This window comes from Cupressus sempervirens, chromosome 1 (genome assembly GCF_028749045.1).
Source record: "Cupressus sempervirens isolate cs-2001-9-10 chromosome 1, ASM2874904v1, whole genome shotgun sequence".
NCBI lineage: Eukaryota > Viridiplantae > Streptophyta > Pinopsida > Cupressales > Cupressaceae > Cupressus > Cupressus sempervirens.
In genome coordinates this window covers 836,403,255-836,428,169 of record NC_143118.1, presented here as the reverse complement: position 1 = coordinate 836,428,169, position 24,915 = coordinate 836,403,255, and positions in this window count along the sequence as shown.

Genomic DNA, 24,915 nt, shown 5'->3' with positions numbered 1-24,915 from the left:
AGGAATTAAATTCCTTTTTGGATATTTATTCACTTATCAAGTGAATAATCGATTAGGGCATTTAACTAGCCAATCCAGTTAAACCCCGAATCGACCCAAACGAAAATAGGCTATTCCTATAAATAGGAATTCATCTATGGAAAAGCTGCTAGAAATTAAAATAATCAATTAAAAAGCCCGAAAACCCAAAAACACATAAATCTCCTTAACAACTTTCGCGACAATGCGAACCTCTAAATGCACAGACATGCTTACTGGTCTAATCACATAATGCAAATGAGTTCGGATTTAATAATCACCGAAAGGTTTAATTTAAACATTTAATTAAGGATACGTCGACCATACAAAGGCGACATTGGTAAAATATGAATGGCTGAATCACTAACTCCATGTGCCACTGCCAGGGATATAATCCTGCACACTAAACAACACAATCAAGTGCAATTGCATATAATAACATAGCCAAAGCAATAATGCATTAAATCACCTAATTTAACCATTTAATTAATTATATTAAAATAATCTATTTACATCACTCACGTTCGCATAAAGCATAGCAATGTAGGAATGAAGTAAATAACTATAGCATTAAATCCATCACATAACATAATCAGAGGTATGTCCAAATACTAGATAACCAAATATCATCATAAAACACACTATCATCTCAAAATAGCATCATCATGCAATATGATTAACTGAACAGCATAGTAGTCTAATATCTATGATACTAGAATCAAAGAGTAACATTTGACCCTCAGGTCATCTCAAATGTAAACATAACATGAGAACAGATATCTCTCAGATCAAAATAAAACAAGGTAAATGTCCGCAGCACATAACCAAAGAATCCAACATGAACAATCCATTCTAATTACTTAAGCATTTACTAATGATTGATTACTCTGCATTAAAAAGGCATTTAAAACACATAAGCAAACACAGTTATAAACATGACTAACCACTGCTACAGGAACCTAGTCCAGTGCAGCATGGTAAAAGAACATAGTGCAATCTTTGCACACATCTTAGGGTAATCACGGAACAACCTCATGATACCACATCGATCCTGGTAATCACTGGCACAAACCTCAGTGAACCAAAAATCACATCATAATCTCATAGATCAGTCAAAAGCATAAATAAAGCAACTGATACCAAAATATAAATCCAAACATCTCGACGGTGTAGACCACTCAGGGTTGCAATCATGATCCATCACAACAAAAGATCAGCAAGGTTGCATCCATCAGGATGACTTACAAAAGTCAAATGGGAGAGGCACTACATCTATGATCTGCATGACTGTATCTCCTTAGCCTATGAATGATAATATAAGTGAATCTCTCTTTCCTTGTGTCATTCATCTTAGTCTTTTAATCTGCATGTGATTATTAGATTAAAGAAAGTCTGAATGTGTATATCCTTAGTTTCATTCTGCTTCAATAGTACATATATGGGCAGAGTTTGGTCCGAACACTCTATTTTAGTGCATCACCTCTTTAGATTAGATTAGGTAGATTTTCTTTCATGCTCTCCTTCTCCCTTTTTCTCTCTAAGAGTAGTTAGGTGCATCTTGATAGTAAAAGGAAGCTAGCCTTCTCCAGAGACTCAACCTCATAGTTCAAGTCCCACAGCTTGCAGGTTGTTTCCATGTTTCACAAAGTCATCCTTAGGTAGCAACTTTGGACAAGGGTGCAGACTTCAGTGACAATAATAACATACCCCCATCCTCCAATGGAACCTTTTAAATCCACCCTACTTGTAGAAATACCAGACACACCTTAAAGTTCAAAATATTACACAGTTGAGGATTTTTAAGAATGAGAAAAGCAAGCTATGGACCTTACATGTAGAGTTAAATATGCAATATGAGGATAAGCTTAGAAAGGCCCTAATGTATTTAGTAGATAAAATTGAATGGCCCTTGTTCTATGATCAGTTGGCAAGAGTAACAAGTATATGGGAGGAACTGAAAACCAATGATGAAACCCTCAATCCTATTGTTAATAAGTGGGGAAAAAGGGAGAAAGAAATCACCCTTTTATGTTATTTAGCTATAAGGTCTTCTCATGACCATATTGAAAAAATTTATGATGTTGCTAATGACCTATCAAATTTTGATAACAGGAGAATTGCTCTACAACTAAAAATTTTTCTTATTTAAGCAAGTACAAGAATACACAATTTGATTTGTTTCCTTGTGCCTTGGATAGAAAAAGTAAATTGAAAAATAAAGATGCATGGAGTAAAGAACTAGATGACCTGTTCTGAATAAGGATAAATAAAGTTGTAAATGAAAAGTGACATGCCTAGTGGGCCATCACAACAGAGGAATTGGTTAAAGTCCAGTTATTTTTTGATTCTTTGAGACAAGAGTTTGTTTGTCTTGAAAATGAGGCTAACTATATATTAAAGAAGCAAGATGATATCCTATAATTTAGTTGGCCTGATGATGCACAGTATAACACCTAGATGGGAGATATTACTTTTGATGAGCAGTTAGAAGAGGGTGGTACAGATGATGATGAAGAACTAAAAGGTGAGGTGCAGATCATTGATACATCAGCACCAAATCGGATAGAAGAAGAAGGTGAAAAAGTAATATCGCCTGTTCAAGGTGAAAGTAGTGGAAATCCATAGGAAAAAAATGATTTGGAGGCACCACAGGATAAACCTTCATTGGCTAGTTTGGTAGCCACATATTTTGAAGATCCGGAATAGTAGGGGACAAACCAAAAGTTGATGATTTGCAGTAGTAATATAAATGGGCCTACCCAAAGAATTTTTGATGTGCTTGGCATTCTGTTATGCTCATTTTTGTCTCTTGTTATGATGTTTTGTTTCTTGTTTGGAAGGACACTTGTCAATCACAATTGCCCTTTGCTTGTTGCAACTCATGTTTATAGTTTTCAAGGCAATGTGATGGTCCAAAAACTTGTATAATTGTTGTGTTTCTCAAGAAAAGTACAAACAGTCAGTCCAATAGTATGTAGTTGTTTTGAGTTTCCTTCCACTTGTACTCTCTGGTGATATTGAAATGACAGAATCAACAAGATGTTCTAGGATTTTCTTTGAATTCTATTGGTTCTTGTATTAGTCATTCAAAAGGATAATACAAAGGGGTATTAACACTATATTTGTGTCACCAATTTCTGTCTCCATTTTATGAGTTTTTTTACTTTGAAGTCAGTTAAATAAGGTTTAATTGGCTAAATGCAATCTTGGTGGGTTGTATGTTGGTTTTATTGTTGCTTATAATTCAAGAAATTATGGAAATGATTTAGTGAATTAGTAGGGATTGTGAGATTATAAAATGGATATTTCATAAGAAGGGAAATGGGTGATTACAAGTGATTTATTCATTTGCAAATTATTTGAATTAGATCTCCCACCAATAGTCAATTTTATGCCTAATAGATAAGGCACTGGTCACATGAGTCAGAAATGGGAAAGGGTGAATTCTGCTGCTACATATCAAATCACTTTTAAAAAATCAAAATTATTTCATTCCATTTTGTTTAAAGTTACAAATGCTGGTTACCACTCATTTGAATATAGTTTTTTGAGTCTTAGATAGCCACTAATTCCAGGAATACTTGTAAACAAATAGGAGATTTATAACTAGATCTTCTTATAGTGGATGCATATAGATTTGAGAAGCTTTTAGAGAAAATTGATAAACTGTGTATGTGCCTGAGGGTAAAAGATGAGAATCAGAATGAAACTAATTAGATAATTTCATACCATAGTTTGCATTAGAATCATCCCTAGGTATACCTGCCTTGGTTTAGTAGAGCCTAAAGAGTAGAAAACCATTTTGGTTTTGTTGAAGTTGGGTCAAAGTTTTTTATTCATGTAATTGCTACTAGGAATTGGCTAATCCTTAGATTGTGTGAGTAATTTCACTGTGATATTGAGCATTTTGTTGCTTAGTAGTTTCAAACACCAACACATTCAATTGAACTATGTATTTGTTGTAGCCTTCCTCCAGGAGAAGGATTCAATTGAACTATTCATCTAGGATTCCACATTTTGCATGCATGTCTACCAAGGAAGTTGCAACTTAAACAAATATATTCTCTCAATATATCTATTTTGTGCATATCCAGCAACCATGGCTTTTGATGACCACATTATATTCAGGCATCTTGTCAAATAGTTCACATGACTTATCTATGCTTCCATTTTGCAAGCATGTCTCCCAAGGCAAATGCTACTACTTCATCTACACCATCTGACAAAATCCTTTATGCTTTGATGGATGCCTATAGCTTATCCCAAAGCTCTCATTCAACAATATTGAGATGATCAATCAAGAGGAAACAATTGAGAGCTTAGAGTGACACAATTTTCAAATGATCATATGAAATGAAATGGGTATGCAAGTAGAAAGAAACTAGAAAGACATTGTGTATAGATGAAGGCATGAAATGGATGGCTTTGGAGCACTCAACACAGACACTCAGCATTCAGTAGATCATCATTCGAGATCAAATGGGTGTGTGGGATTATATGCATAGTGAATAATAAAGGAGGGAATTGAACCCTCCTTGAGGCTCACGCTTGTGGAGGTCCACTTCAGAAATGGCCCTTCCTATGAAATTGCTATCTAAAACCTTTCTAATGAGATAATGTGTTATGAGCTCTTCATCAGTGGGATGGAACGTGAATCTAGGAAGCAGTTGTGCATCACCCATATTATGACTGTAACTAAAGTTAAGAGCCTCTATTATTGAATTCTCTTCCTTATTTCCCATAGCAAAGGAAATGAATATGGGTGATAGGGAAGAGAATTCAATAATAGAGGCTCTTGACTTTAGTTATAGTCATGATATGGGTGATGTACAACTGCCTCTTGGATTCATGTTCCATCTCACTGATGAAGAGCTCATAACACATTATCTCATTAGAAAGGTTTTAGACAACAATTTAATAGGAAGGGCCATTTCTATAGTGGACTTCAACAAGTGTGAGCCTAAAAAAAAATTTGAACAAGCATTGGTCAAAATTTTGACCAATGCTTGGATGTTCTCAACCAAACATTGGTCGAAATTTTGACCAATAATTGGAGTTTTTGACCAATGTTTGGTCGAGAAAATCTAAGCATTGGTCAAAATTTCAACCAATGCTTGACAAAATTTGGGCCATGTTTGACAGTTCTCAACCAATGTTTGATTGAGAACTACCAAGTGTTGGTTGAAATTTTGACCAATGTTTGGTCGAGAACTACCAAGCATTGGTCAAAATTTTGACCAATGCTTGGCAAAACTTTGGCCAACATGTTTGACAATTTTTGACCAAAGTATTGGTCAAAATTTTGATGAGAAAAAATTTGACAAATGGGTTGGTCAAATTTGGTCAAAAATTGGGTCAAATTTTTGATCAATTTTGGTCGAAAGATGGCCTCAAATGTACTAGTGTTGGCCTAAGTTTGCCCATTCTTGGCATTGTATTACAAATTAGACAATTTCATGCTTCCCTTTCATGCTTCAAGTTTGTGGGAGAATATGGGGTCTATGATGTAGAGGTGGCAAGGGAATATGGTGGATCCAAGGTCCAAATACAAACTCAATCAAATGCACAATTGAATCTAGTGACAAAAAGTGCTTTCAATAAGTGAAATGGTAAATTATCCACCAACAAGTCTTATGATGTGATTTGATAGCCCTAATATATGCAATCCAAGTTACTTGAATAGTTTTTAGGCTTTCTTTAATGGTTTAGACACCAAAAATTCAATATTCCTAAAACTAGGCCTAATAGCATGCCTTGTGGCTCTGCAATAGCACTCACAAGGATTTTTTTTCAACATTTTCCAAAACACTAGGAAAATAAATTATATATTTGAGTACCCTTTATGGATTACCTTAACATAACAAAAGGATAGGGTAGGTTACTTTGGAAGGTATGTGACTATTTTCACTATTTCTCAAATTTTTAAGGCTTAATTCTCATGCATTTACAAAGGAAGTGCTAACAATTCAAACTCCCAGGCTCCAAATCTTTTCATAGTGTCATTAATAGGTTCAAAGAAAAGTAATATTAAGTCATTTTGACTCCAAGAGGTCTCTAGATATCAAAGCCCCAAATTGTGCCCTCGAAACCCTTAAATTTAGGGCTTTCTCAATGTCATGCTTCGCAAAGTTTCCTACAAAAAATAAAGGTTGGGAAATCTTGTATAAAAAAATTCTATACACATTCCATCATAAAATAGTGCCCTTGTTCAACTAAAACTCTCTAACCTTTAGCCTATCCTCCAAATTCACTTAGTTTCGTAGTCTTCTTTATGGTGATCACCACATAAATTAATTAAACTTCCATTTCCAAGATTAGTAAGATACTATAAATGTTAAATTGATATTATGTATGTCAATAAGATGCCATTCTATGAGAATCAGAGTGCTACATTCATAGTGTAAAATCTACACAAAATTGTCTTAAAATCAGATTTTTCGAAGATTGAATAGTACCAAAATGATTAATAGTGACTCTGGTATGGTTTTTAGATCATGAAATAAATCAAAGAGATGAAATATGAATGATCAAAACATTTTCCAAGGGAATCCAATCAATAAGAACTTTGAATCATACCAAAAAACCCTTTAACTTTGCAAGAAATCAGATTTTTTTATTCAATATTTTGTAGCAGTCTGTACCATGGATTCTCTGCCCATACAATGGATTTGTGAAACATTTAATAAACTCCTATCAACTACCCCAACTGATCCAAATTGGTTGGATGGTTTAATTTGGCTTAAAACAATAAAGAAACTAATTCCCTCCTAAATGTACATGATTGTTATAATTTGAAAATTCAAATTTATAACTTTGTAACTTTTCAATTTTTGAAATTGCTAAGTGATGAAACTTTACCAAATCATTTAAATGGACCTATTAACCTATTAAAAATACTATTTTATCCTATTAAAAAGACTATTTTATCCTAAGGACCCTGGGACCTAAATTATCCTTATTTAAGGTATTTCTACCTATTTTCCTAGATACTAAATGCCCTATAGGTATTAAGGACTCAAGGTTTATAAAAACACCAATGAGTCTCAAGCTTTTACAAATGGGTTGATATCAACTTGAAACTAGTCCTAACATTCTAAAACATTATAATCTCCATCATGAGCCACTTAGGACAGTAGTGCTATGAAGGATCACTGCAATAGTCTTGTGAAATGTCTTGTATTGTCTTTGTAGAAACTATTTTCAAAGGTTATGAGTATTTTAAAAAATCTGAGAAGTTTCCAACACCTATGCATGTTCTTCATATACTTTTGAAGTGAAGCCCAACTCCCAAAGTCTACTAATCAGTGTGTGCACATGATCTCCATGCATTCTGCATTTTTAGGATAAATAAATCAAATGCATACTCAAGTTTAGTTTAAAACCAAAAATAGTATTTTGGAGTTTACATACCAAAGGTTCATCATTTTAACTCCTTGCACCTGTATCTAATGATATCCCTATTTGGTCCTTGATCTGTTATAGTTTTCACTTCCTTATCTCCCTTAGATTTTCTTCCACTTCCATTTGTAGGTGTGTTCATAGATGCAACTTGTTTACTCCTTTTTCTTTGTCCTGCTTTAGTTACAAACCAATATTACAATCACATTAAATGTTGGAACAAAATCAAGAAATATAGTAAAATTTGTTAACATAGGAACCATTTTATGGAAGAGTAAATTGATTGTCTGTATACTTTTAATTCTTGTCAAATCCATCAATAAACATTTTATATCCTAAAATATCAAAAGTTCCATTTGTTTTCAGTAGACCTAAATAGTCTTTTGGTTCTCTCAACTTATACATTGGTTAAACAACATTATCCTTAGAGAGAACTATATCTGTAACTGCCCCATTATCATCAGATTGAGACCTGTTTTCCTTCTTACATTTTGATGATTGTGATCCTCTACAATCCCAAGCATAAGATGATTAACACATAATGGTACTTGAACAAAAAGCACTAATAAACATTGAGGATGTGAATTGATAATACCATTTTGCAGATGATTTTAGCATCTCACCCTTTATTACTGGTGCTTCGACTTTATTAGCCCTCTTCTTTGGTGACCTACAAATGAAGATTTAGCATGGTAAAAAATCTAAGATAAGATTAATCCACTAAAATTAGAGAATGACAAAAATTGAATCTAGCTTGTCATTAAGAATGATCCATTTGTACAAATCCTTGCTTTCTGAGTTGTATGATAACCCTTGCTTGATGAGTATTGGAAACTTCTCCCATTGTATCCTTGCTTTTGTCAATTTTAAGTTTCTGGTTACATGCACATAATCATGACTTTACAAGCATTCACATTCTAACAATTTTCATGTTCTTTCATTACATTTTGATCCAAACAAAAAATTCTAAACTTTCACTTATTCAATTAACTAATCTTAAAATGGGTCCTATTAAAGAATCTAATATAAATTCAAATAATGTATCTAGATTCTAAACAAATCAAAACATAAAATCTATGATTTAAACTTATCTGATCACTTACACGTAATAACAATACCCACCTTGTCATGTGGACAGTCTTGGGGGAGAGGTTGCAACATTGTATTTGAATCCAATTCAATCTAATGAACCAACTGGATCTACTTTATATTTTAATGTCTCATGTATTGCCTCGTGGTCTGACTCACAAACTTTTCAAAGAATCTTATTATGTGGTTTTCCACCATATTTTATCAACTAGACATTTGATGCAACAATAAGGTTTGAATAATGAAGAATCTTCCTCTTTATTTGTCAATCCTCGAATAACCACAAGTTAGGGTTCTTCATAGAATATCGTCTAAGCCATGTGTCGGTTACAACCATTGCAATGACATGGTACTCTAAACCTTCACCATCTATAATCGAGTGATCCAATTTTTGTTTGGCTTAGACACAAAAACACGAATAATAATTTGTCCCTTCTTCATTGTCTTCAGGTGCAATAATAGCAAAAATATGGCCTGTAGTGACAAATGTACAAAATACGATCATTAATTCATAAAATACTTAGTTAAAAGTTATAAAGTTACATATTGAAATTAGAAAGATATATAAATATATATATTACTAGGTTTCACTAGGTCAGTTTGTTAAAGTCAATAGAAAAATTCATCTCTACCATTTCCAGTGCTTGTGGGGGATGATAGTTGTCAATTGGGTCCAAAACTCATATATCCCATTTTTCCACCCATTCAATTGACTCACAATCATCCCAATTTTTCTTTGCACATGATGGAAAATAACATGCCATTTTCATGTGTGGATACTCCATGAACCTGCATCAAAGCTTCTAAAAGAGTGTAACTCACTAGATCATGTTAGTGTGCAACAATCCTCATATGGTGCAATGTTAGTATTATCTATCAACCAAAAAAATCTACAAACTATAGACTCACCTTCCTTACCTAGACCCATTGTAGTGTTACACCACTTGATGATGGATTTTGAATCTATAATATTGCTCCATCTTTTTACTTTAGTTCTTCATGAGATAATTTTGATGCATGCACCTATACCATTGTGCTCTCCCTTTCCATGACCAACCTCTATGAAATTCCACATATATTGAATTCTACACAACCTATGCATCCTACTCAACCAATAGAACATCAATGCATTTTTGAATTGAGATGTGCAATTTTCTAACCAAATAATGTGTTGATGATATGTTATGCCCCTGTTAGCCAAATTTTCATAAAATAGTTGAAAACAACCATGTACAAACTCCATAGAATGTAATCTATCATCACTGATGTCAAAATGGTACTCCCTCAAAATCTTCCTGTCATCCTTTGTACTTGTAGGTGAATGCACGAATGTTATGTGAACAACTATGAAAACCTATTGAGAAGTATAATACTTTGCTTGAACCTCATTTTGTGGTTGTAGTGTGTAGTTCTCTATGAAATCTACAACCAAAATAATGGTATCTAGTGGAAACGTATCCTTGCACAACTTGAATTGCAAATCTAGCCATCAAGCTCTATGTGTATGCCTTGCATATTCATAAATAATATTTTCATGAAAAATATTCATGAACTCATACACTGAAATCTTTTCAATGACTAAATCACATCTTTTACCCTATTTCCCATCTTTTAGAGCATATGTAATTGTCTTAAATTTTTTGTAATCTACTATTTCATTTCCAATTGCATGTGTACTATCCATATGTTGAAAAGTTGATAAAAGTTGCAAAAAACCACAAAATAAGTATGTACCATCCAAGCACGATGTCTTGTAAAATTGTTGACCGTCCCCAACTTCACATAAAATGTTGGATATGAATTCCCTTGAAGATATTAGTGATTCATTCATGTCACAATCCTGCAAAACAAACTTAGAATGCAAAAACACACATATATGCCTAAAAACATCAAAATGGTTAGAATATTCAATATGTATCCTACAAAAAAAAGTTGTGTGTGTGTGATTTATCTTCACATAAAAAGGTTTACCCATCTATAAAAATCTTTGACTTATTCAAATTTGAGGATACATACCAATAAATTTTGCAAAAAATTGTGTCTAAGTTTTGTCTAAAAAATGTTTCGTATGTGGGTCACGATTTTGGCTATCAATCCTCCTTCTTACAACATCTCTTTGATTAGGGTAAACACGTGTGTTATTTTTCCAAAAATCTTTGATCAATGATTTCAAAGCTTCAATAATTTCTTTATCCTTTCATGTTAGTCTACCACTAAATGTCCATAACTCATTTTTTGTTGGATCTTCGAATCTCTCAGGCCTTAGCATGGCTCTCCTTAGAGTACCTCTACCAATTTTTAATGGTTTTCTTGTCTTTATCATGAGTTGAGCTTTCTTCATTTGGCTACTTACTATTGTTGATGCAAGTACTCATCTTGTGATATTACTATCTTTGGTCCGTGATTTAGAACCCACTTTGTCATAAGCACTCATTAGATTCTTTACAATGTTTTTTTCATTTGAATTGTCCATTGTTCTTAGCCCAAGAATCTTCATGATAGGCCTAAATTTCAAATTTCTCATCATTTCAAAAAATAATTGGCATTGACCTATAATATTTAATTCTTCAAAAAATAATCTCCACATATAATAACTTTTCTTTTCTTTGACAAGTACACTTGCTAATCTTGTCAGACATTGATTTCAAAATGTTAGTATCAATATCAATCAAATATTTTGGTCTTCTAAAAAAAATTCTAGAAGGTGTTATAATCTCTTCCATTCCCTCAACATTTTGAACATCAACATAAGGTTGAGTGTATTGCATACCTTGAACTAAAGATGATGTGCCTTTGCAATAAGATACAAAAGATGGAATATCACCTACTTGATGTGTTGATGTTGTGTCTTCAACATGACATGATGGAGTGTGTACATTGTCGGATCTACAAATTAGTGTCTCTTCAACATGAGAGGATGATATGAATCCAACATTGGAAGATGGTGCAGCTTCACAATTCAATTGTCTTCTTGAGCATAACAGTCTCATTTGTTCTCTTTGTCTTTCCAATTCTTCCTCTTTGTTTCTTTGTATCGATCGTTCTTGATCCTCTTTGAAAGTCAATTCTTCATTATTACTTTGCAATTTTCTTTGTTCACGTAGTAGTTTCATTTTATCCCTTTTAATTGTCAAATCTCTCTCCCTATCTTCATTTGTTTGAGTTTTTGATTTCTTCCTTGGCATGATGATGATTTCTACATGTCAAATTATTCAAACATCTAAATTACTTACAATGTGTAAATTACAAATCATTCAGATACATATAAAAATTATAATTATTTGAATGAATACACAACACATATCAAACAACTTGTCAAATTTCTAACCATTTCAAAACAACATTTTATTCAAACATAAATATTTCAATGAATTCACTATATATTAAACAACATGTCAAATTATAGTCAAATTTGTATCTATATATCAACAAACAATATTTAAAAAGGATTGCACTAACCATTTCTATAAAAAGAATATTCAAAAAGTCTTCAAATCGCATATCCAATGATTGAATTTGGTGTTTGCTAGCTTCAAAAAGTCTTCAAATAGTGTTTGCTATGTTGAAACCCGCATTTTTTGTTAGAAAAGAATGCACAACAAACCAAAAGTAGAGAATGGATGAAATAGGACCCAAACTTATTTTTTACCATTTTTGGGTGATTTGAGATAGTGTGTACCCACTAAGTCAAAACACATCTCTCCCTATCCCACCATCCCCCATACCCTACTCTCTCTCTCCTCTCCCATCCCCTACTCTCTCTCTCACTCTCCCTCTCCTACTCCCTCTCCCATCACCTACTCTCTCTCACTTTCCCTCTCCTACTCTCTCTCTCCTCTCCCATCCTCTACTCTCTCTATCTTACACACTCCCATCCCCCCTCTCTCTCCTCTCTCATCCCCTACTCTCTCTCTCTCTCTCTCTCACACACACACACACTCTCCCTCTCCCCCATGGCCTAGTCTCTCTCACCCTCTCTCCTCTCCCATCCCCTACTCTCTAGATCTCTCTCACACACTCCCATTCCCCCTCTCTCCCTGTCCCTCTCCCAACTTGTCTCCCATTTCCTACTATCTCTTTCTTACTCTCTCTCCCTCTCTACTCTCTCTCCCATCCTCTACTCTCACTCTCTCTCTCCCATCTCATTCTCTCTCTTTGCTACCTCCTACTCTCTCTCAAACTCTCTCCCATCCTCTACTCTCTCTTACACACACTCCCATCCCCCCTCTCTCTGCCTCTCTCACTCCCTCTCCCACCACCTAGTCTCTCTCTCCCATCTTCTCTCTCTCTCTCTCTCTCTCTCTCTCTCTCTCTCTCTCTCTCTCTCTCTCTCTCTCTCTCTCTCTCTCATGCTCTCTCTCACTCTCACTCTCTGCCTCTCTACTCTCTCTACCACCCCCTCCTCTCTTTCATATTTTCACTCTCTCCCATTCCCTACTCTCTCTCTCTCTCTCTCTCTCTCTCTCACACACACACACACACATTTCCATCCCCCCCTCTCTCCCTCTCCGTCTCCCTCTCCCACTCCCTCTCCCATTGCCTACTCTCTCTCTCTCTCTATCTCTCTCTCTCTCCCATCCCCTACTCTCTCTCTCTCCCCCCCTCCCATTACCTACTCTCTCTCTTTCACACACATGAACTCCCATCCTCCTCTCTCTCATTCTCCCTCTCCCACTCTATCTCCTGCCACCTACTCTCTCACTCCCATCCCCTACTCTCAATCTCTCTATCCCATCATGTACTCTCTCTCTCTCTCTCTCCCCATGCCCTACTCTCAATCTCTCTCTCCCACCCTGTACTCTCTCTCTCTCTCTCCCCATGCCCTCTCATACTTCCTCTCTCTCACATCCCCTACTCTCTCTCTCTTACACACATTCCCATTCCCCTCCTCTCTCTCCCTCTCCCACTCCCTCTCCCACCACCTACTCTCTCTCTCCCATACCCTACTCTTTCTCTCTTACACACGCTCCCATTCCCCCTCTCTCTCCCTCCCACTCCCTCTCCCATTGCCTACTCTCTCTCTCTCTCTCTCTCTCTCTCTCTCCCTCCCTCCCCCCCTCCCCCTCTCCCTCTCTAATCTCTCTCTCTCCCATCCCCTACTCTCACTCTCTCTTTGCCACCCCTACTCTCTCTCTCTCACTCTCACACTCTCTCCCATCCCTAACTCTCTCTCTCTCTTACACACACTCCTATCCCCCCTCTCTCCCTCTCCCACTCCCTCTCCCACTACCTACGCTCTTTCTCTCCCATCCCCTACTCTCTCTCTCTCTCTATCTCTCTCTCCCCTCTCCCATTCCCTACTCTCTCTCTCTTTCACACACACACCCATCTCCCATCTCTTTCCTCTCCCATCCCCTACTTTGTCTCTCACTCACTCTCCCTCTCCCACTCCCTCTCCCACCACCTAGTCTCTCTCTCACTCTCACTCTCATTCTCTTTCTCACTCTCACTCTCTCCCTCTCTACTCTCTCTACCACCCCCTACTCTCTCTCACATTTTCACACTCTCTCCCATCCCCTACTCTCTCTCTCTCTTACACAAATTTCCTTCTCCCCTCTCTCTCCCTCTCCCACTCCCTCTCCCACCACCTACTCTCTCTCCCCCATCCCCTACTCTCTCTCAAGCTACTCTCTCTTCCCCCTCTCCCATTCTCTACTCTCTCTCTTTCACACACATGCACTTCCATCCTTCTCTCTCTTGTTCTCCCTCTCCCATTCCATCTCCCACTGCCTACTCTCTCTCTCCCCCATCCCCTACTCTCAATCTCTCTCTCCCATCCTATACTCTCTCTCTCCCCATCCCCTACTCTCAATCTCTCTCTCTCCCATCTTGTACTCTCTCTCTTCCACCCCTACTCTATGTTACACTTCCTCTCTCTCCTATCCCCTAACACACATTCTCATTCCCCCCATCTCTCTCACTCTTCCACTCCCTCTCCCACCACCTACTCTCTCTCCCATCCCCTACTCTCTCACTCTCCCCTCTCCATCTCCTACTCTCTCTCTTTCACACACTCCCATCCCCCCTCTCTCTCTCCTCTCTCATCCCCTACTCTCTAGATCTCTCACACATACTCCCACCCCCCCTCTCTCTCCCTCTCCCACTCCCTCTTCCACCACCTACTATCTCTCTCACTCTCTCCCTCTCTACTCTATCTCCCTTAACCCCTGCTCTCTCTCTCTCCCCTCTCCCATCCCATACTTTCTCTCTCTACCACCCCTACTCTCTCTCACACTCTCACATTCTCTCCCATGGCCCACTCTCTCTCTCTCTCACACTCCCATCCTCCTCTCTCTCTTCCTCTCTTGCTCCATCTGCCACTACTTAATCTCTCTCTACCATCATGTACTCTCTCTACCACCCCTACTCTCTCTCACACTCTCACATTCTCTCCCATGGCCCCCTCTCTCTCTCTCTCACACTCCCATCCTCCTCTCTCTCTTCCTCTCTCGCTCCATCTCCCACTACTTAATCTCTCTCTACCATCATGTACTCTCTCTGCCACCCCTACTCACTCTCTCACACTTCCTCTCTCTCTCATTCCCTACTCTCTCTGCCACCTCTACTCTCTCTCCCCTCTCCCATCTCCTACTTTCTCTCTATCTCTCTCTCTCACACACACACACAACCATCCCCCTCTTTCTCTTGCTCTTATTTTGCATCTCTTCTTCCTTCTCTATGCACTATTTAGGTCTCAATAGTGTGCGCGCACTATAGCATGCACGCGCTATTGAGACCCAAATTCAAAAGCTTTAAATGCGCACTATATCGTGTGCATGTTATTCAAAGCTTTTCATTTAAACCAGGCCTAACACTTGGTTTTGCCTTGGAGATCCAACCCAAAGGTTTGGAGTTTATAAACAGGTCTGAGACGTGTTTTGCTTTAAACATACAAAAAATGATTAATTTTTCTTGTTTTCTCTCCTTCAAGATTCCTCGTGGTTGGGCATTGATAAGATCAGGTTACATGACATTGTAGGTCCCTATGTTAGCTATATAACCATATAATTTATTTTTAATTTGAACTATTTCAAGCCTTTCATCTATAATTTCTTTTGATTGTATGTCCATTTTTTGTCAAAAATCACCATGTACTAATTGGTCTATAGATTTTAGCTTGTTCATCGAATTTTGCAACAACTTAGTTTTTTAGAAACTAGATTCCATTCTACACACTTTGAAATTTTTTTTATTTTTATTTTAGATTAGTTTTCAATTATTTCTAGGGGGAGCACACAAATATTTCACATTTTTGGGATGTGTCTAGTTAAAAAATTCATTAAAAAAAATACACATTATAAAATTACCCAAAAAATTTGGGATAAACTACATAGTGTTAAGTAACTTTTGACCAAAGCAATTAAAGAATTTTAAAAAAAAGGTTAAAATTTTGGGGGGGCCACATGTTGTACTATGTTATGTTTTTTTGGAATAAACAGTCCCACTTTCTGTGGGCCCCTTTTTTGAGGACCTAAAACTAAACCATTTTGAAAAAAAATTAGTAGTTTAGAAACTAGATTCAAAGGACTATGACTTTTTGTTTTTGTCATATTTAAAATTTTTGAATGTAACTATCTTCAAACTCTTGTTGAAGTTTAGAAATTGTTGATTTCAAGAAAAAGGTGTCCACTTATACCCCCCTTTTGGCACCACAACTTGGTGCACTTACCCAGTGTTTTAATTAGACATAGTATATTGCATTTTAAAAATACTACAAGTATGTATTTAACTCTTGAGAAGATGTTGATTTTGAGAAATAAAATAATAGTAAATCATATCTTTTTCTAAAAAAAGCATCTATTGTTCTAAAGGAGAGTCATCTTCTAGAATGTATAAATTTTCTTTTGGTTAGAATAGATTTGTTATGAAAAAAGTGGTGAGAGATTAAAACTATTGATTTTAGGTGAGTTGAAATTAGAATTATTATAAAAGAAAAAATATAGGTCAAAAAGCATTTTTTTGTTTTTTATCAATCTAGCTACATATGACATGTACATCATGATTAGAGATCAAATGGAAAAAGGTTTATTTACATATAGTTTTTTGGTGGGAAGTAAACCCCTAATTTTTAGCATTTTTCATCAATTAAAAACTTATCTTTAAAAAATAGAATAATATATCAATTCTTATTCCAAATAACCATTAAAACTAATAATAATAATCCTAAACTTCATCCATTTCTATGCATTTCATTAGTTTACTTCATTTTCAAATTTTAAATAATAATAACACTTTTATGTCATTTAAGTTGAACAATTTTACTTTTGTTAGCATTTTCCTTTGTAAAAGGGTGACACATGTTTGTGCTTTTTAGTATTGGTAATAGGAAATGCAAGAAATCGAAAAAAGATACAAGCTGTACTCAAAAATGGGAAGGGGAAGAGCCTTTTGACAGAGCAATGCATTTAGCAACATGGAATGTTAGGCGCTTAAATGCCTCTAACAAGAAGCTTTTTTTGAAGCACAACTTAACTCTTTTTGAATATGAAATTACTATAATTCAAGAAACTAAGTTAAATGAAGATGAAGGAAATATTCTGAGTAAAAAAATTAGATTATGGAAAATTGAATTGATAGAAGCAATAGGGACAACAAGAGGTATTAGTATTATTTGGGATCCAAGAAAGATAGACTTCAACAAAATGATGTCAAATAGTAACTGGATGAGAGGGAGAGTTAAAAGCTACATAAGCAATATACAATTTATACTAATTAATATATATGGTCCTACCCCTACGGCTAACAAGAAGGCACTATGGGATGAAATAAGCACCTTTGTGGATAACTTCCCTTTAGAAAAATTTTGTATAGGAGGAGATTGCAATGCCCTTCTAAATATGGAAGAGAAAAAGGGAGGATCACAAGTTATAACACAAGTAATGATAAATTTCAGAGAGTGGTTTACAAATAGCAACTTAATAGATGTACCATCATCAAATGGGATATTTACATGGAATAATAGAGGACCATTTTTTTGTCATATTGCTGAAATATTGAAGATTCATGTTTAAAGGACATTTAAGCAATTTTAACTACAGTATTCGGTCCTCTGTTCTACCTTATGATGGTTCTAATCATTTCCTAGTTAGACTAGAGATAGCAGCCAAACTTAAACCACTTAGGAACCCCTTCAAATGTGAAAATTTTGGGTTTTAGATGATGATTTCATGAACAAAAGTAAACTTTGGTGGACAAAGGTATATTTGAAGGTTCCAAGATGTTTTGTTTTGTGTCCAAATTAAAGTTATTAAAAGAGAACATATTAAAGTGGAATAAGAATCATTTTAATTATATTTTCAAAGAAAATCTAGAAAATGAAACTCAAAATTAAAAACACTTAATGAAGATGCAATAAAAAATGGAATGGAGAATGGAAAATATGTTAAAGAAAAGGAATTATTAGCAAAAGAAGAAAATATACTAGCAAAAGAGGAAATATTTTGGAAACAAATATCATAAGAAACTTGGCTTGTAGAAGGAGATAGAAATACAAAAAAAAATTCACAACAATACACTCAATAATAGAAACATCAATAGGATAAACAAAATCAAAGACCATGAAGGAAATATAATGGATAATCTAGCACAAATATCAAAAAAAATTGTACAATATTACTAGAGAAATTTTAACAATTACAAGTACTCTAATCTTTCAACCCAAAACCAAATACTAAGTGTTATTCCTAAATTAATAAAGGAAGAAGCTAACAAACTACTCAATCAAAAATTCTCACTAGAAGAGATAAAAAAAAGCACTATATAATCTAAACCCTGACAAATCTCCAAGCCTAGAAAACTTCTAATCTTTTTTCTTTCATAAATGTTGGGACATCCTAGGATAGGATTAATAGGAGGCCAATGAAGGAACCAAGAATTCAGGCTTGTTACTAAGAAAATTAACAATACCTTCCTTTCTTTAATCCCCAAAAATTTTGACTGTGAAGAACCTGGAGATTATCACCCTATCCTTTATGCAATACTAGATATAAAATATTAACAAAAGCTTTAGCCAATAGAATTAAAAAGTTATTACATAAAATCATCTCAGAAGAACAAACATGATTCATCTTTAATTGATCAATTCTTGATGGGATAATCATAATTCAAGAAATATTACACTCAACACAAACAAACAAGGAACCTACTATGCTAATGAAACTAGACATACAAAAAAGCATTTTACAAAGTAGATTGGAGATTCCTATATAAGACTTTCCAAGAATTTGGATTCTCATGAAAATGGATAAACCTCATCTCTAATTGTACATCAATGCCTCAAATATCACTGCTAATAAATGGGACTCTAGAAGAATTCTTTGATATTTCCAGAGGAATAAGGCAAGGTGACCCAATTTTATTGTTTCTATTCATTATTATGGTAGAGGCATTTAGGAGAGCTATAAAAAAGGCTCAGGAAGAGAACAAATAAAAGGAGCTATAACTACATAAGAAGTTCCAAAAATAACACATCAACAATTTGAAAATGATACGATTCTACCTAGAGAGAGTTTCATGGATGAAGTACCTAGCTTCAAAATTATTAATCTTATTATATATGAAAGCCTTGGGGCATAAAGTAAATGTTGAAAAGCCAAAAAATTTCTTCTTAAACATTCATCTAGATATGGAAAGACACATTTGCAACTTCATGGGATACAAAAAAGGCACCTTCCCATGCAAATACTTAGGAATCCAATTTTAAAAATGAGTAAAGGAAAATAAAATATGGAAACAAATATTGGAAAAAATAAAAAGTTGAAAAGGTAAATGGCTTACAAAGGCTGATCGAGCAACTATGATAAAATCAATGCTAACTATTGTTCCAACATACCAAATTCTTTTCCTACCACTCCTAAAAGGAGTTAAAAGAAACTTAGGCAACAAATTAAGGAATTTATTTTGCAAAGGAATAGAAGACAAAAAGAAACAAGCAATGATTAAATAGACAATATTTGTAGACCAAAGGAATTTGGAGGATCAAGAATTAAGACATTAAACTAGAAAAATGAGGCTCTAGGAGCCATATTATCATGGAGAATCTATCAAGAACATGAAAATAATTGGGCAAAAATTCTTTATCACAAATATCTAAACAACATTGAACCTTTATCCCTATTCTAAGTCAAGAATCCTCCTAAAGGTTCTAAAACTTAATACTTTGTGATGCAATGTCATCCCTTAATCAATAATAATTTAACTTCAACTATCAGTCAAGGATCATATGCTTTATTTGGGGAAGATTCATGGGATGACCTTCTGTCCCCTGACCCCTGATAGTCTCGACCTACCCAATAATATTAAAGCCACTTTAATGAGCACTTTGGGGAATCATGTAAGTGACTATAAGAAACAAAGTAATTAAGATCAAATGGGAGGATGGAAGTGGAAATTGGTAGAGGAAAAAAGTTTGACAGAATAGGAAAAACATATCTTTAAACAATTTTGAATCAAAGGTAAGTCATTCATAAAGACATACAACATAAATTAATATGCGAAAAATAAAAAAATGGGAAACATAGTATTAAAAAAGCATACAAATTGATTGTAAACTCACAAAGATGGGAAAATATTGACATTCCTCTCAACCTAAACTAGGATACATCATGTTTACCTAAGGTGGACATCTTCCTCTAGGCAGCCTTGTAAAATAGAATACTTACAACAGATAGATTCACTAAGATGGGCTTTAAGGGGCCTTTGAGATGCGCATTATGAAAAAATAACTTAGAGCCAATAGACCATACATTATATCAATGCTCATTTGCCAATAAATGTTGGAAATGACTTTTTCATATATTAAACTGGTCCACAGTCTTACCAAACAAACTTTCAAATTTTCTAGCAAGTTGGCCTAAAAATGATAAATCTGATCACTATAGAAAATAATGGAAAATTACACCATCAATCATCTTATGGGAAATATGGAAGGAAAGAAACAAAAAAATCCTCAATAATCAAAAAATGACAACTACAACCTTTCTTAATAAAGTAAAAGCCAGTATAATAGAAATTATCAACAACAATCTAAGGAAGATGAACATAAAAAAAGGAACCTTCATAGATTGGGATGTAGACATGTGCAAAAATTGGAAGAATCTGATAAACCCCTCAATGTCTTAAAAAAAGAAAATTAAAAAGAGAAAGAAAGAGAAGAATGTAGATGGGACCCCCCCACCCCACCGAGAGGATGGATAAAGTTAAATTCTGATGCAACATCAAGAGGCAACCCAAGAGAAGAAGGAATACGATGTATCATTCATCAAGAAGATAGAAATTGGCAAGTAAAATGAGCAAATTATATAGGAATTACAACTAATAACATAGTAGAGATTGAAGCATTGATTGAAGGCCTCCAAATATGTTGGGGTATGGGTGCTTAAAAACTAATCATAGAAGGAGACTCATGGATAATATTAAATGTGATAAGAAAAAGGAGCACTCCAAATTGGAGGATGCTTTAAAATTATTCGATCAATTAGAGTATTATAGAATTCAACATAGATTCTGACAAGGGAACAAGGCAACTAATAGATTGTCAAATTAGGGGGTGGATGGGGATGATATTATTATTAGAAATGATGCTATCAATTTTTAATTAATTTATAGTCAATACTTCTTTCAATCTAAATTAATGAACATAAAAGAGTAGTATGATTTATTTTTTGGTCTTCTTCCTAAATATTCCTTAATTAGGTTTACCCCTCTCCTTGCTTAGGTTCTAGGTCATCTTAACTCATTTCTTTATTCAAGTCAAGTAGGTCATCTATCTTGATATTATTTCCATCACCTTCATTTAATCTTAATCATCATATCGATAACGTCCAATGTGGTTTTCTTCTCCTTAATTGGGAATTATTAATCCTAGTTAAACATGTTCCATTTTCTTGTCCAATTATCCCTTGCCCCTTATTTGTATGATACATTTTTATATCCTTCTTAGTTATATCTTGCTTTATCTTGTAATGATGATTAGAAGTGGGTGCTCTTTCGATCTCATTTGGCCTTTTGTAACATTTTCTTGGTTTCTCAATAGATTGTTTATTGAATGATTTGGTTAATATTATTCTTTATTGTATTATGATGTTTTCTCCACCCTTTCTCAAAGATTTACAAAGCTTCTATTCTTTTATAGAAGTGGTTGGGAAATCTACTTAATGCCCTATTTTTCTAGATTGCTTTTTGTTTGTGCTTTGTGTTATCCTCTCTGTCAATCTAGTCATGGAGTTTGTCATAGTGTTGTATCATGAATAAAAAGATAAAACTATGGATTTTGAGGGCTCCATCAAACCTTAAAGATGAAACTAGATGCTAAGAAATATTGATGATATGTCTAGGATGAATGTGATCAAGGCACTAGGTGAGAAACACTTTAATTATGAATATATATGGAGAACAAATAGTTCAGTGATAGGTTCTTTAATTGCTTGTATGGCCAAAGCACATGCCTCCCATTGGGATATCATTAGATTATGCACTAACCTAATGAAACTTGGCTAGGGGGTTTGTATAATTTTGTTTATAGTATCAATAGAAATCTTGAATTTCCTTATCCTAAAGTTCACATGAACTTCCTCTTGGAAAATCTTCATTTTGCAAAAGTTAATCATAGGTCTATTCTACATATTAGGGATTCTCCTCATTTTGAAAAAAACTTTGGCCAAAAATGAACACTAGCATCCAATTTCTCCTTTGATAATGAGGCATTGTGAGGGAAAAAAACAAAAATTTGCTCCTTCACTACCTTCAGTTCTTAGGACATCACTTGCATCCAAGTGTGGATTATAGTGATCTAAACAAGTTGAAGTTTCTTCTACCGAATATGAATAAATCGAGTAGAAAGAAAGGGGCCTTTGTATATGTGTCAGAGAAAGAAATTATAGATAATGATGAGGATGAAAAGAATGCGATTCTTGTGTTTGAATGCATGGGAGAAACTACCTTAGAGGATTTGAGGTCCTAGATGGATACTTTTTCTCTCCTGGTAATTAAAGAATGGTCATTTTTTTGTGTAACTATAAAAAGGGTTTTGTCACATATTTAAGAGATAGGGTTGCATAAATATCAATTATTATATAGGATAGGTTTTTAGTAGAGTTTGATAGAAAATAGAGATCTCATGTATACAGGATGAATAAGTCTTCTTTGCTTAACAGTGTCTCATAATTTCCTTTATTCGGGTACCATTCTATCTTCTCCTCTTAGGTAAGATGTCTAAAGAAGTTGGTAGCATTTTTTTTAAAAAAAATTTCATGGGCTAGGGGGTGGGGGGGAGGATTTTTTATTCCAAAGGTTCTTATGTACAAAGAATGTACTAGAATGATTACTTTTAATAAATTCTAGTTTACTACTTACTATGGATTGAATTTGTTTTGACAAAAGAATGCTATAAGATAAGGAAAAGTGGATTTCTATTATTCCAACAATGGATAAAGGGAGGCATATCTTCTTTAAAACTAAGTTAGACATACTAAACACTAATTTTATCTCTACTAGTACAGGTAAAATGGTTAAGTTAGACATGAAACAAATGAGAATTTAATAAAGACTCTACTCAGTTTCCAAATGTAGGGTAGATAGATATAAACATTATTTGGATTTGTTAAGACAAATAGAGATTTTTTCAATAAGAATGGTGACAGGGCTAGACGATGTGATTAATCAAAAATAATGATCTAAAGATTGATTCATACATCAACTCAAAGAAAATTCCAAGATTTAGGAAGATTGAGAACCAAGTTATGTGAAAACCAAACTAACAAAGAAGTATTTTATCACAATTATCCTAACAGACACAAACACGTTAATAGTTCAAAGTATTAAAATATATAATCATAGAAATACAAAGGAATATAACCAAAGATGACTAAATAGGATTACTTAAGTGATGTAATCAGATTTAGGTGTCTACACTTGCAAGAAGTCCTTCTCAATACACATCATCTAATTACAAGATTAGCCTATAGGATTCTTGGTAGGGAATTTATCATGAACTTTGGCTAGTATAGAGCTAAGAATGATGACACCTTAATATTTGTGGCAATGTATTTGTCTAGTTGAATCGAATAAGACAAGAACTCTTAGACTTTGTAAGAGGATGTTTACAACTGAATATTTAGGGGACTTGGAGAAAGTGATGGAAGATATTCATAATGACCTCTATGTGTGTGTGTGTGTGTTGTCCTTGTGACTATGATATTTATTTACATAATAGGCAACTTATTCCTCTATATCCCATAGTATCTTCCTTTGATCCTAGCAGACTTATCAAATGGTTTCCAACTCTGAAGAGGAATCTTAAATTTTTTTTGGTGTATTTTCATATCAACTAGCCACAAGATATTTAAATGGGATGGAAATTTATATGATAGGAGACAAGGTAGATGCATAAGAAAGTAACCTAATTTTGGACAAATTCTAGTGGAAATACTGAATTTTTTGGTTGAGGAAACTAGACCACAATCTCCATTAATTATGCCAAAAGAATAACATTTTCCATCTTTCTTCATGGATTGGGTTTATAATTGGCTCTTCATTTGGCTCAAGTACTTATTCATCTTAGTATAATCAAATTATGAATAAGAAATTTTAAATTAACATTTATTTCAATTTTCTCAAAATATGTTGAACATTAGATTTTGCAATTAGAATTTTATTTTTTTTAAATAAAAGATGTAGAGTAATAGAAGACAAGAATAGCATGCTAAGATTTATCTTGAGAGAAAATTATTAATAAGCATATCATGTATAGATTTATATATCTATGATACCCAAAAATGCATTATTATCGAGATTTCAAGGCTAACTTTATTGGTGAGATGGTAGTGTGTATTGAGATGCAAGAAATAAAAATCAAGAAAGACTTTGTAAACAAATGAGGACATAGCATACCAGAAAGAAGTATTGGATAAAATTAGAATTTTGGCTAAAAAAAAATATGAGTTTTGTAAAAAGAATACATATCTTCGTAGGACTTCAATAAAAGCATGACATTTGAATAGTTATTTTAGAATATAAATATTAAATGAAAGGTAGAAAGATAACAAATGTAAGGGAGGGTATGCCCTCTCAAAGACATTTAAACTATAAAGGCAATTGTAACATTATGTATACAAGACGAATAATCCTAGGCTAGACTGTGGGTTTTCTTCTACAATATTTTTCTCCTAGTGCCTACACTTTGAATGGGGAAGTGTAAAGTTCAATTTGAATAATAATATAAATAGGGCATTTTCCTTTTTCCGATGATTTTTTTTTAAAACCCTATAATGTTTTTGGTTGATTAAATGTTAAATTTTAAATTTTTTTATAAAACTAATAAATGTCACATCATATATTTTATGATTTTATTTGTAGTAATAAATAAATAAAAATGTAAACCTTTCTTTCTAATTTATTTGTTGATTGAATGTT